The sequence below is a fragment of the Lytechinus pictus genome, chromosome 13 (genome assembly GCF_037042905.1).
Source record: "Lytechinus pictus isolate F3 Inbred chromosome 13, Lp3.0, whole genome shotgun sequence".
In the NCBI taxonomy this organism is placed as follows: Eukaryota; Metazoa; Echinodermata; class Echinoidea; order Temnopleuroida; family Toxopneustidae; genus Lytechinus; species Lytechinus pictus.
In genome coordinates this window covers 29846846-29862273 of record NC_087257.1, presented here as the reverse complement: position 1 = coordinate 29862273, position 15428 = coordinate 29846846, and the positions used below count along the sequence as shown (strand labels likewise).

Below are 15428 nucleotides of genomic sequence, written 5' to 3'. Positions count from 1 at the left end.
AAACTTTGTAAGTCAAAATCATGGATTTTACCCCTGGATTTAACCCCTGGAATATAGTTTTTGAGCAGCAACCTGCATCTGCAGTGCGTCTCACAAGAAACGAAGCCCAGGTTTAGCGATGATTTATCATAACTTAATCACAAATACAATAGACAAATTATGACCTATCATTGTACAGCTTAGAATGTCCTCTTTTAGCTGGTATAACATACAAGATTTTTTAGTCACGCATGAGTGAATAAAAACAATTTGAAAGAGGATAGTAAAAAGGGGTATCAAAATTTCAAAAAGAAAATCATATGCCTAAAATGTTCAATATCTGTTCTTTAATTTGAAAGCTAAATCGCAGAAAATGGTCAATACCATTAGATTTTATGCAAAATTCTTTATTTACAAACAAAAATACAATGAAAAATGCTGGTCTTCAATCACTTTCAAAATAATTATATTTTTAGATAAAGTATAGCGAGCAATCGCAGTAAAAAGGCAAACTCTCAGTTCACCCCTTTTGCTCATGTGTCTCTTGCAGATGAGAAGAAGAAGGGAAAGAAGAGTGAAGATGAGAAGAGCAAGCCGAGAGTGATCATTCTATCTTGCATCTACTCTGATCAGAATGATTGTAGTTATATCTTAGAGAGAGACTTAGAAGAGATACTGTATACCATTGGTGTTCATCTATCAAGGGCTCAGGTAGGTTGATCTTTGATCAGAATCATTGTGGTTATATCTTAGAGAGAGACTTAGAAGAGATACTGTATACCATTGGTGTTCATCTATCAAGGGCTCAGGTAGGTTGATCTTTGATCAGAATCATTGTGGTTATATCTTAGAGAGAGACTTAGAAGAGATACTGTATACCATTGGTGTTCATCTATCAATGGCTCAGGTAGGTTGATCTTTGATCAGAATGATTGTAGTTATATCTTAGAGAGAGACTTAGAAGAGATACTCTGTACCATTGGTGTTCATCTATCAATGGCTCAGGTAGGTTGATCTTTGATCAGAATGATTGTAGTTATATCTTAGAGAGAGACTTAGAAGAGATACTCTATACCATTGGTGTTCATCTATCAATGGCTCAGGTAGGTTGATCTTTGATCAGAATGATTGTAGTTATATCTTAGAGAGAGACTTAGAAGAGATACTCTATACCATTGGTGTTCATCTATCAATGGCTCAGGTAGGTTGATCTTTGATCAGAATGATTGTAGTTATATCTTAGAGAGAGACTTAGAAGAGATACTGTATACCATTGGTGTTCATCTATCAAGGGCTCAGGTAGGTTGATCTTTGATCAGAATGATTGTAGTTATATCTTAGAGAGAGACTTAGAAGAGATACTGTATACCATTGGTGTTCATCTATCAAGGGCTCAGGTAGGTTGATCTTTGATCAGAATCATTGTGGTTATATCTTAGAGAGAGACTTAGAGGAGATACTGTATAGGTTGGTGTTCATCTATCAAGGGCTCAGGTAGGTTGATCTTTGATCAGAATCCTTGTGGTTGTATCTTAGAGATTTAGAAGAGATCCTTTACATCATTGGTTTGCATCTACCTATCGAGTGAGTGAGAAAAAATGTATACCTCATGCATCACCAATTTAAAGGAAATTGAAACCCCAAAATTTGATACCACATAATATCATTGAAAATGCAGGATAATCAAAATTAATCCTCTTATTATACCCCAATCTGATTTCCTAGTGTGGAGTACCAAATCTTCTTCAAAAGAAAAAGTTAAAGCCAAACCAAAAAAATGGGGCAGAAACAGTGGTCTCAGAAATAGACTAGCGAATAGTTACAATATGTCATGTATTAGTTCCTACGTTAAAATTGAAACATTGACTTCCGAGCTTCTTTAGTTTTCACACAGTTGAAACTCCAAAGTCAGGGTTTCAATTTAAATGGGACCATATTATTCATGCAGACACACAAAATGGGCTTGCAGCTCACCAGATCAAGAGACATATCAACACTGAATAAAAAATATCTTGGCTTATAGTTATACTCATTTTTTTTCCAGCGATTCAAAGCTATATGTGGGGTAACTATCAATGTAAGAAGTCCTATTAATAAAATAAAGATGATATACAAAAGTATGCAAATGAATCAGCAATGACCAGAAATTCAAGCCATTCAGAATTAATCTGTGCTTGTGGTCATATTTAAAACCACAGCCAAGAACTGGTGATAGGGTATGTGTAAACAATATATCTTTGCAACTCCCTTCGAAATACAAGTCGATCATGTTCGTTTGTAGGGGGTTATTTTTTCATTTTAATATATTTCGACTGTTGCCAGTCCAATTTTCATGCTCTAAAGTTTATTTTGGGATATGAATGCTCCTTTTCAACTTTACAATTTACAATTTTAAGATAATTTTGGTCAAGGATAGTGACATTTACCCAGCATAGTCCTTTCTTTAAAGCAATTCAGTGGCTGCTTATCTGCGATTATCAGCCTTCCCTTGCACACGAGGGCATTCTGTGGTCTGGGAGATAGATGAGGTTTCTTCCACAAGTGTGGTAGGAAATCTAACTCAATGAGTCTCAATTCCGCATTTCAAGATTGTAACTCAGAGAAGTGTAACCCTAAAATGACTGGGCTATTTCAACGCCTTAGAGGACTGGGGGGCTGATTCAGCCCCCCCCCCCTTATGATCTCAGCTGCCAATCGTGTGATGGCGACAAATAACTTCACATGCATTGCCTATGGCATTATCTACAATATTGTAATATCAAATTCTTTGTAAAATCTCATTCCTAATTAATTATGATAATTTATGTGTCAAATAAAAATTTTGCTTTAATTAATTGAATTAGGCCCCCAAAACGCTATTTTGTGTTAACAAACTCGTTCTAGGATTCTGATCAAATGTACATTAATATCACAATCATTTTCTTATTCTAAATTTTTTATGTACAGTATGTCTTTGTTTTTTTCAATGGAAATGTTGAGAACTTTATTTTGACCATAAACAAGATGAAATTAATTCAGTTTAATAAGTAAAAGGAGAAATAATGATGCATTTATGAATTTTGGCTAAGAACACTATTTGCATTGACTTTGTGCACAAAATCATGTTTTTGACCAATTTTGGGTCTGACATACAAAATGTTGCATAATTGTGAACCCAGATGTCACATATTTTGTCTCAAATATATGCACAAGACCTGAAATTTTAAATTCAGTGAGCTGCACGTTAAAATGATACTAGCATGGATCCCAGGAATTATATTGATTTTGAGGTTAGAAGATCAAAGGTGATGTCACCACCTTCCACTTTTCTTACTCGACCAATAACTCTCATTTTCCATGTTATAGGCGGGCATATTATGTGCTTGCCTTAGTGACACTCGTGTTCTTTGATAATGTCATAAACAAAGCTTCTTGTAAATAGGCCTACTTGTAAATTATTTTTTGTTCTGAAATATCCTAGAAGTCTGGTTAACATGCACAGAAAAATATTTGAAATCAACATTCTTTTGTATTTCATTGCTTTTTTGTTACATTTTTTAGTACATTATTTTGATCAATATTATGTCAAAATGAATGATAAACAAAGCCAAATGTAAAGATTACTGATTTACACTCCAAATTTAAAATATCACTTTCCTATTGGCTTTTTGTACACAAAATGGGAAAAAAAAAAAATAAGTTTTCAGGTTGACCTTTGTCACAAAAGGTCGCATGACTCCGTAATAGATGGTCTGATTTTTACAAACTTGGTTCCAAAATATGTGCAAAGCTTCAAAGATCAAAGTTATAAGATCGTTCGGCACGAGGTGCAGTGGTGTGGCACGAATGATAAAAACTAAGGACCGTCATTAACTCGTTGATTTTTAAGGTGTAAAGTTTTTTCTGACTTATTCAGTAGAGCAACATCGCCACTACTACCACCATCATCATCATCATCATCAATACCATCAGCGTCATCATTACCATCATCATTGTTATCACTATCACCACTGATCCTTCCTTTCTTTTCTTCCAGGTTCGAAAGCCGTTCAGAAGATAGTCACCAGAGACTGTTGGAGTTACAGAAAGCTTACAGATGGACCTGAGAAGAAAAAAGATGACACAATAGATATTAAACATGAACCTCCTGATCTAGATCTTTCTAAGGGTAAGCTTGTGCTTGTGATCCTATCTATCATTGATTTCAGTAGTAAATAGGGAATGATATTGGCTTTATTTTTTAGGACCGAGTGCTCCAGTAGTCTGTTTAAAATTATAGTGGCTAGATTTTCTGAAGTGCAACTACTGTATTATCACACTGGCTTTGGTACAAACCTTCCTCTTAATTCTGGCTCTTGTTGCATTCAAAGAAATAATCATACTAGGTTCCCAACCCGGGGGGGGTACTCGACCAAAAAAGTGGCAGGGGTGTGCCGCGGGCGAGGCAAAAAACGGGGGCCTTGGAGCGGGCTTATTGTAAAAAGGAGGGTCCTCGGAACGGGCTTCGGAACTACAAATGTTTGTGAAAACGGGGGTCCTCGGAACGGATCTCCGTATGTCTGTGATTGCGTATGCATAGCTATGGAACGGGCAATCGTGCATGACGCAGCTAGCGCGGCCTCCGCCGGGTGCGCTCGGGCTTAGGCGATGGTCGAAAAGCGCTCTACGGCCGCTTTTCACCAAAATTGTAGCAGATCAATGCGACCGGAACAGCGTAACGAAAAATATGCGAAGCTTTGGAGCGGATTTCTTTCTTCTTTTTTTTCTCGATAAGAAGGAAATGCTATGCCTTGGAGCGGCTTTCTTTGTTCTTTTTCTCAATAAGACAAAAATGCTATGCCTTGGAACGGAAATTTGAGTGTAAAAATGGGGGTCCCCTCCGCGGCACATACCCACTATGCATTATATACTGAGTGCCCCCCCCCCGGGGTTCCCAACCACCTCACCTAGGCGGTATTCTTAAAATCGTGTCGACTTTGGTGTTAAATATTGTGTTATCTCTCTGATTTTACACGCCCCTTAACAAACCCCCAAATTGGTATTCTGAAAATGATTTCAATTTCAATGCTTGTAGGTTATACTTAATCTATCTCTCCTGCCAAAGAGGTCAATCTATGTTTCAGATGGGGAAGGGGGGGGTAAAGAAAACAACAAAAATTGCTGATTTGCTCTGCACAACAAATAAAGTTCTCAAAATTATTAGGGGAGGGGCAGGGGGCGATTGCCCCATGGAAATATGGGGTGGCAAACATATCGATTCACCCCCCCCCCCCATAATTTTGAGAACTTGAAAAAATAAACATGCGATGGAAAATTTAAAAGATATGAAAAGCACTTTAAGAAACATTAAACTTGACATAGAAATATCAAACATACAAAATTATATTTTTTTGGTGTGATATTTTATTTACACCCCCCCCCCCCCTCAGAAACATAGATGGACCTCCCTGGCAGGAGAGATAGGTTAAGTATAACCTGCAAGCATTGAAATCTTAATCATTGGAACTATAACAATTTTAAAAGGGTTCAACATTTTGTGAATAATAAGAGTTCCCCCAACCCCCTGTTCTTAACAATTTCATTCTTTTTAATTTGTGTTTGTGCTTTTAATTTTCATCCTCTCCCTTTTTTTTTTACAATATGGCAAAAAGTAACCAAATAAATCATTCATTAGCTTATTATAATGATTATTTAAATAATCCATATTTCAGATGCATTTGAAGGGTGTTTTAACAGGACGTTTCTTCTTGCTGAAGAAAAACATGCTAAGGCTTGGATTTAAAATAATGACCCTCTGTTTGAAAGACAGAACCACTAGACCACAATTTATCCTGCTCATAGTGAAAATTAATTCAATTCTTTCAATTCTAAGACAGTGTTTGTGTCTATTATTTATATGTAATCAGGTAATCAAGTGATCCTTGATAGTATGACATCCAATAAAGAAAGGATCAAAGACCATGGCCCCTGATGGAGTTACCAATGCAGAACAGTAATTGACATTAATACTAATCCATTGGAACAAGTACAGAAGGCTGATCAAGAGTGATCTATGGCAGAGAAGAAGATTGAATCTTTGGCGAAACAGATAGGTATGTAGTACCTTCATTGAAGATAGAAAATTGATGACATACCTTGATAGTGATTTTGTTTGACATTGTTATAAGCTACTGAGTTCCTTGCATCTGATTGGCTCAGGACAAATTAATCAGTGAAAATCACTGACATCTTTGAACTTGCCTTTATTTGAAAGATGTCCCTCAGGATTCATTATCTTCTGAATCAGTCTGTAACTTGAACAAGTAACTTGATTACATAAGTGCTTAATCACTACAGGGTTCATATGGGTCATTGAATACCTGGAAATCATGGAATTTTATGTCATTACTTCTGGGTGAGGCCTTGAAAGTCATGGAAAATCGTTTTCATGGAAAAGTCATAGAATATTGAAATTATAGACAAGTAAGGAGTTTCTCACTACAGGAGTGAATAAATTTTCAACCATGCTATCCTGATTTCTCACACATTTTACCCACTTTCCACAAGTCATATTTGCACTATTTTCTTTCATTGACACTCAAACACATACAGGTATATTAGTAAATTAAAAAAAACGTAATTTGTGTCAAACCAACTGCATCATTAAGCTGTGCAGCCAGCTAAGCTAGCCATGCTCAGCCCATCTACAAAGTAACTCCCGGTGCTGATTTGCTCTGTAAGAAATCTCCCACAGAACTGTCAAAGTTCACAAATGCTCTGTCATTTGCAAGCAGTAAAAGGAGAAATCACTTTTGTTGTAGCTCAAAAAGATTGGGTTTCAAAAATTATTGTGTGTATCAACAACTGTTCTGTACAATATCTGGATGGATGGTAAAGTGTCATGGACTATAAAAGCCATCGTCCGCCATCTTAGGACCATCAACACAGCAAACAAAGCTGTTTGTTTTGCACATAGTGTAATGCCTTTTCCCATATTTTAGCATCGCAGAAAATAAAATACTATCAATTTGACAAGGCTAATAGCCCTTCTCCATTTACATATTCTTTTTATTTTTCAAATAGTGAACTGATTTTTTATATAAGCCTTAATTTATAAACGTTTTACTATTTATCATTTCTTAGAGTTATTCACTTCCTTTTTTTCTTTTTACCTGCTCTTCACTTTGATTTTCTCAAGTCTCTCCCTCGTCTTTTTGCTCTTTGCAGTCGATCTCTGTGTTTCATGAAGTCTTAATTGACAGTGACGATGGTTGAAATATATATCTATTTCATCATATTCTTTATCAATTTTTATTCATTAAGTTAGGGATGGTCCATGCTGAAAATATAAATAGAGTAAAATTCGCATAGCAAAATGCTGAAAATTTCATCAAATCGGATAACAAATAAAGTTATTGAATTTAATGTTTATCAATATTTTTTTTAACAGTTATATGTACATCGTCATGAATATTCATTAGGTGGGCTGATGATGTCACATCCCCACTTTTTTTCTTATGTTATTACATGAAATCATAAATGTTTCATTTTTTCATACATGTGTTAATGATGTGTCTCCATTATGATGAAATAAGCTGTGGCATTAAATAACAAATGTACTTAATCAGTTGTCAATCGAATTGTTTTAGTTCTTGGTAGAAAAAATTTTAATAAACCTAATTTCATATAATAAAATACAAAAAAAAACAAATGGGGATATGACATCATCAGCCCATCTAATGAATATTCATAAAGACATGCCTAGAACTGTTTCAACGTAATAATGCAAATCTTTAAAATTCAATAACTTTGTTATTTTGTTATCTGATTTTATCAAATTTTCAGCATTTTGTTTTGTGAGTTTTACTCTTATTTATTGAGATATAAATATTTCCAGCCAGGACCATCCCTTTAAAAGCATATGCATTTGGATAACACTTGCTTTTAAAATTCAAGTTGACGACGGATGTAAACAAAATGATTTTTTCTATAATTATAGTTACTGATATTCATTCTACTTTTAAGTATATGTTACTATATTTTCATAGATATTATTATTATTGCAGCCTGGTTCCTCTTAAAAGCACTGGTTTTCCTTGTATCACCTATCATCAAAATTTATGAACAAATAGTACACACATAAACCAAGAGTCTAATACAAATTGATAGCGCAAAATTAAGTTGGAAAACCTCCAAATTATATAGAATTAGTGGAAAATTGATTGGAAGCCCATGCCTTAGTGCAAAACCGATGTGTTTTTTTATGGTCCCAAGATGGCCGCCACTCTGCATCAATGGCTTCATTTCTTAATATCCAATCAGATAGTATTCAGATCAGTGGTATCAACACACACTTAATACATAGGCGAGTGTTTTACAGTCCCGCCTGTACACTTGGTTTATTTCAAATTTCAAAACTGTCTTTTTAAGCCATAATGTGTTGACTTTTTGGTTTAAACTATCTTCTTTTTTTCCTTTCTGTCTTTCTCTCATTCTTTCTTTCCATTTATTTCCTTTTGGTGCCTTTACCAACTTCAGCGGTGAGCTCCTGGATGCTCTCATTGGCTCATCCACCTGCTCCAAGAAGCTCATGGACATCATTGGGACCGCTCAGAAAAACCTGGATGAAATCATGCTTAAGTTTAACAGGTCCCGGAGGAAGCCCTGCTGCCCCCTACAGTCAAGATTCTTGAGGTTATTGAGAAAGGCAAGGAAGATATCAAGGTCAAGACAGAGAGCAAACCTGTTGTTAAATAAAAAATCAAAAATCCCAAGAGTAAAGAAGTAGAGATTGCATGGGGTAGTTCAATACTGCAAGCACTAAGAAAAGGTAAAATAAACTAATGCTTTTTAACCTTTATTCATATAATATCACGTTTTTCATACATGCAAAAGACCCTAGAAATTATTATCTTGCATAATCAATCATAGAGGTTGAAATTACATCACAAAATATGTGGGAAAATGCATTCAATGATGATTGTAGTACAAAAGAAACTATAAATACTGTTGATAAAACCCCACAATACCATTCATTTTGAAAAGGAAAATAATTTAATCGATAAAGATTTTACTAGGTTAGGCCATCCATAACTGGACTCATATTTGTCGTTTTCAGACCCCTATTAACATTTTCATCAATACTATCTCTAATTTATACATAGAACTTGTCAAATCGTATGTTTCGGTATCAAAGATTCAAAAAGTTTATGTTAAACTATACAGTGCGTATAAAAAAACGGGACAGTTTTGAAAAGTCTGTAAAAAATATGTTTCAAATTATTATATCGATATTTTGATGTAAATAGGTGTTCTAAGATCTTATCTTTGAAATGCCATTAAAAAAATAAATTTTGTTCAAGCTTGAGCGAACACGGGCCTTTTTTGTCAGGGGTTCAAAAAAAGGTTTGCGCCAAAATGGCAGAAATAGGAAATTTGATGATTAGACTTTTGGCTAATCAGCAGACTTCCTCTTTATCTTTTCATTATCTTTGTCATAATTTTTTAATTATGCTGTCAAATTTCATTTACAAATTTATTTATTTACCCTGAATTATATTGTTTTTCATTTAAACTTCTTTTACCTTTGAATTTTTCTTCATAAGTTAGAAAAGAAGAGACTTTTTGTCAACCCAAGTAAGCAGATTTGCATTATTAATTGGGAGAATTTATAATTATTCAAATCCTTTTTATTATGTAAAACAAATAATGTTATGGTACCTTTAGTAATTATTATGTGAAACAAATTATGCTATGGTACCTATAAAGACATGAATTCTATTTTCAAAGGGTTATTGAATCCTTCACCAAGTTTAATTATGTTCTTGACATGACAAACAGGAGGGGATTCATGTCTTTCAATGGCAATGGTGCATTGAGTCAATTTTGAAGGAGCAAGATATGGCAGATCGGGTAAAATGTATTAAAAAGTTGTGAAGCGGGCAAGAACATTTTTTTATTAAAATATCAAATTTTGTGATTTTGACATAATATTCAGAAAATGATATCATATTTCTTTTTCTATGTTTTCTGTTATTTTCCTTTACACTTTTTTTTCCTTGGTCATAATTTTTTTATTTGGGGAGGGGGGGGGGAGCACCCCGAGCCCCCACCCATCAGTATGCCACTGTTCAAAGGCACCATAACCTTTGTAGCACACAATGAAAGGATTTGAAAAAAACATGCTCTCCCAAACTCCCCCATACTTTGGTTTAAAAAAATGTTCTTGCCTAAAGAAGGAATATTTAAAGCTAAACGAGAACATATTAAAAAGGAACAACAACAAAACTATTCAAGCAAATAAGTAGATTTGGAAATGAATTTTGGCCGCATAATTCGAGAATTATGGCAAAGATAATGAAAAGGTTAAGAGGAAGTCTGCTGATTATCAAGAAGTCCGACCATCATATTTATTGTTTTATGCCATTTTGGCACAAGCCTCCTTTTTTACCCCAGACAAAAACATTCTGTGTTCGCTCAAGCATGAACGAAACAAAATTATTTTAATGGCATTTAAAGGATAAGACTCCAGAGCACGTATTGACACCAAAATATAGAGATCATAATTTGAAACAAAAAATTTATAGATTTTTCAAATCTGTCTCGTTTTTTTTTTATATGCACTGTATTTTGATGATGTGTGGAATCTTAAAAGACTATGATTAGTAACATTTTACAAACTGTTATGGTTTACTTTCGTAAACTATTAAAATTGGATACCCTTTTCAATGTCCACATGTGATTTTTTAGTCATGAAGTGAATTGTTCATAATTTAATTTTCTCAGCAATTGAATGCTCCAGTCTTCATGGTCCAAGTATTTATGATGCATAATATACCTGAGCTATTATTTTGAAAAGATGTATTTCCCAATTCATCACATTATCTGCAATTTTGTCATAATTTTTCTTTTTGAAAATAATGCTATTTTGTGACTAAAGCTGTCTGCTCTTTTTACTGATAGTATCGATATCAAGGTATTCTAGTTAGGAACCCTTTTGTGAAACAGGTTTAGTAAGATTGCTCAGTGGTTGATGGATAAAGATATGACTAACTTGTCAAGGTGTTGAGAAATGGGCCCCAGCTTTGTTCGCAGCGGTGCTAACCATTAGTTGAATTGCCAAATATGCTTTGACATTGTCAGTAAGATAATGATTGGTATCACTTTTTATTTCATCCTGAATAAACTGTTAAAAATGCTTTCCCCACCAAAATTCTTGTCTTATCCCCAAATCTATAAATTGTTTGCTAATGTTTTGCCCCTTGATGTATGAATAAGATGGTGCTGTTACTGGTGAATCCATTTCAGTTCAAGGCAAACTTACTCTGTTTGGGTTTTTTGTTTGTTTGTTTTTTGCTAATTATTGACTATATATGAAAATGTCTTTTCTTATACAGGAAACATTGCAAACTCAACATCAGGATAAATTTTATTTGCTTTAGTTCAATCTCTGTAGCCACTAGGATATTGTACTGTACAATCATATTCTCACACTGTCAGCTATTACACATTCAATGACATCCAGGGATGATCTTAGTTACCACTTCCTATCAGCAATACAAGTAACTCTGCCTAAGTCAAATCTCTTGGGACCAAATAATAATCAATATGTTCGACTTAGGCAAAATTCAACTGAAAAGAGGTATGTAACACATTTTGAATCTGATCTAAAAGATTGCTTTGACTTTAATAGGCAGAGTTACCTGTATATGATACTTTGCTCATTATTGTGACCCTGCTAAATGATAGAGACTTTCTAAGTTGCATGACATGTAATAATTACATTTTCACTATTCAATTCAATCGGATTGCATTTTTCTCTCACCTGTGAACTAGAGTGAGACTATAGGTACCGTTTTTTCCGACGGTGGCTGCGGCGGCGTCAACACCAAATCTTAACCGAAGGTTAAGTTTTTGAAATGACAGCATAACTTAGGAAGTATATGAACCGAGCTCATGAAAGTTGGCCATAAGGTTAATCAAGTATTACTATAGATTCTGCTTTAGTTTCAGGTCACATGACGGAGGTCAAAGGTCATTTATGGTCAATGAACTTAGACCATGTTGGGGGAATCAACACCAAAATCTTAACCTAAGGTTAAGTTTTTGAAATGACAGCATAACTTAGAAAATATCTGGACCTAGTTCATGAAACTTAAACATAAGGTTAATCAAGTACTATTGAACATCTTGCTCGAGTTTCATGTCACATGACCAAGGTCAAAGGTCATTTATGGTCAATGAACTTTAGCCAAAGGTATCTGTTGAATTACCATAACTTTAAAAGTTTATGAATCTGATTCATTAAACTTGGACATAATAGTAATCAAGTATCACTGAACATCCTGTGCGAATTTAAGGTCACATGACCAATGTCAAAGGTCAATGAACTTTGGCCAAGTTGGGGGTATCTTTTGAATTACCATCATAACTTTGAAAGTTTATAGATCTGATTCATGAGACTTGGACATAAGAGTCATCAAGTATCGCTGAACATCTCATGCGAGTTTCAGGTCACATGACGAAAGTCAAAGGTCATTTTAGGTCATTGAACTTTGGCCATTTTAGAGGTAATTATTTGATTGCTGTCATAACTTTCAAAGTTTATACATACAGTGTACAAAAGGTGGATATAAGGATAATCAAGTATCACTGACAAGTTTTAGGTCACATGATCAAGGTCAAATATCAATGAACGTAGTATTGTATCATTATATGAATGTTTTTTCTTGTGAATAATTATTTTATAGTAGTTTTCAAAGTCAGCACTGCTGCTAAATAGAATCACGTGATGCAGGTGAAACCGCCAGAGGCATTCCACTTGTTTGACCCTTTGAAAGCATGTGTGGTTATTTGTTGGAAGTACCAATTTTTCTGTATGTAACTTACATTTAAACTTGGATATTGTTGATTACGGTATTGCTTAACATTCCAATATTTTAACATTTATTTTTATGGATGTTTTATCAAATATGAGTTTACCCTATCTTAACTGGGCTATTTCAGACCAGCGGTCAATTTGACCCCCCCCCCCTCAAATCTTGGCCGCGAAAATTTGCAAGCACGTAGAGCCAGATTTAAACTACAAGAGTGTATAGAAACTTTTTCAAAATTTTTTTTTTTAATATCTCTTATTGATTAATCAAAATAAGCATATGAAATTTGCCATAAATTTCTTTTTTGTGTATGTGTATGTATTTGCCTTTAACTCAAGTTATATAGCTAGTAGAATGCTAATTTTTGGTGGGAGTATCAATTATTACATTTCTAACAAATGTCTACAAAATATAGTAAAAATATAATGAATTTCTTATGTATTTTATTGTTTTTAAATTCTTATGTATTTCTTTGTTTTTTTTCAAAGTTGAAACCTTTGTTTTTTATTGTTTTTCCCAATGAACTCTGTCGAGAACACTTTTGCGATCATAAAAGGCATAAAATAAATCCATTTAAACCAACAAAACCCTATGATTTTTGGTTGAAAAACACAATTTGCATTGACTTTTTACACAAAATCACGTTTTTGAGCAATTTCTGGTCTGACATGCACTTACAGAACGTTGCGTAATTTTGGAACCGCGTGCCTGGGCGTCGCAAATTTGGTCTCAAAAGATGCGCAAGTAAAAAGTCAGTGAGAAGCACAGTAAAAAACAATTGTGCCACGGCGTAGTGACAACATTTGTTGAGGGGGGGTCAAATTGACCATCTCCCCCCAGTTTAATAAGTGTTAATATTGAGTAGGATGCAGGTGATTCATTGATAGTCATAATTTATTGACCAGCTTTATTACTTGAATTATGAATGATGACAAAACATAGAACACTGAATCTTAGTGAAATTGTATGCTATTTTGGGGGAATAAAAGTCAGATTTTTTCATTATGCACTTAAAAAGAGATTACTAAAATATGCTTGTAAAATTAGGGATTTATTTGAATCTATAAAAGACAGATTTTTATTGTTCTTTTACAGGATTAGGGATTGCAAAGAACATACCTGCTCAATTAATACAATATTTTCCATACTATATTATTTGTATAAAGTAATCAGTGTAATTGATAATTGAAAGTTTCACAATTTGAAAGGGCGTGGAATTGCGATACATTATAATAGTTCTTACATATGCTCCAAAAAACAGAAATTGGTTTGTAATTGTGAAATGAAATAAAATAATTTGGTCATCCTTCTATGATCAGGAAGGGATGAAATATATTATTTTGTTTTAGAGAGTATGCGGGGATGAATTCTTTAATAGTTTGTTAATTTGCTCTTTGAATGATACATTATGATTACATATTGTAAGGCAAATATTGTCTAAGTTTAGAATAAGGGGGAACCACATTCTCTGATAAGTAATAGCATATTTGTGAAATGCTAAATCTACCCATAGATAGGATATTCAAAATGGACATGATAGATTGATTGAAAGTATATATTTTTCTTGTGAGAAAAAACATTCCTTTCCTTAATGTGGAACTGGAAATATTTGTTTACTTATTAGCTTTCATAAAGTGTTCTGTAGTTCACAACCTTAATATTATAATATGTAGAATAAGAGGGAGAATGGTGAGAGGGGGAAAGAAAGAAAGAAAGAAAGAAAGAAAGAAAAAAGGAAGGAAGGAAAGTAAGAGAAAGAATGAATGAAAGAAAGAAAGAAAGGAAGGAAGGAAGGAAGGAAAGTAAAAGAAAGAAAGAAAAGAAAAGAAAGAAAATAGAAAACAAATATTTATATAAACTAATAAAGGAAATCAATCAATAAATTAATAAATTAATAAATTATCAATCAATCAATTAATTAATTGATAAGAATTGCATTAAGGAAGGAAGAAAAAAAGAGTGATGAAGAAAAACAGGGCATACAAATGCAAAGAAATTTCCAAATTGATAAAGAAGTATAAAAAAATAAAATAAAAATAAAATAAAAAAAAGAACAAAATGGAAGACTATAAGAAAACAGAAACAATGCTACAGACTGGTGTCAACAAGACGAGAGATGGCGCTTATTTGACTGGTGGCTTTACTTTAGGTAAGGGATTAATTCTATAGTATAGAGTATTACTGGATCTGTTCTTGATGACTTTGACTCTTTTCATTGGATTATGATTATAATAGAACCAAGTCATTGAATCACCCAGACACCAAAATGCCTTATATTGCAAAATTTTAGTAGTTAAAGGGTAAGAGAGGAAGAAAGAAATGAAGATATAAATATAGAGAAAAAAAAGAAAAGAAAGATTGATAAAAAGAAAGTGAGAAAGAAAGAAAGGAAAGAGGGAAGAAAGTAAGAAAAAAATTAATAAACAAAAATAATTAAAAAGTAAAATATCAGTATGAATCTGTTTTATTTTATTTAGTCAGTGTCATATTAAAGATGATGTAGTATGTGCATCCAGAGCAAGAAAGGAAGCATGAAATAAAGATATGAATAGAGGAAAAAGAGAAAGATCAATAAAAAGAGTGAAAGAGAGGAAACTAATAGAATATAAACCAATA

The 15428-nt window shown here is 33.6% G+C and overlaps 1 long non-coding RNA gene across 2 annotated transcripts; it reads left to right on the top strand.

Moving 5' to 3' along the window:
• The first annotated feature begins 1294 nt into the window (after positions 1–1294).
• Positions 1295–14405, top strand: LOC135156398 (uncharacterized). 2 transcript variants are annotated; one of them, XR_010295525.1, is made up of 4 exons: positions 1295–1376; positions 3995–4126; positions 5865–6050; positions 8476–14405. It is a non-coding gene; the product is annotated as an uncharacterized LOC135156398 (long non-coding RNA). The 2 variants fall into 2 exon arrangements; XR_010295526.1 differs by lacking the exon at positions 1295–1376 and adding an exon at positions 1406–1473.
• The last annotated feature ends 1023 nt before the right edge of the window (positions 14406–15428 follow it).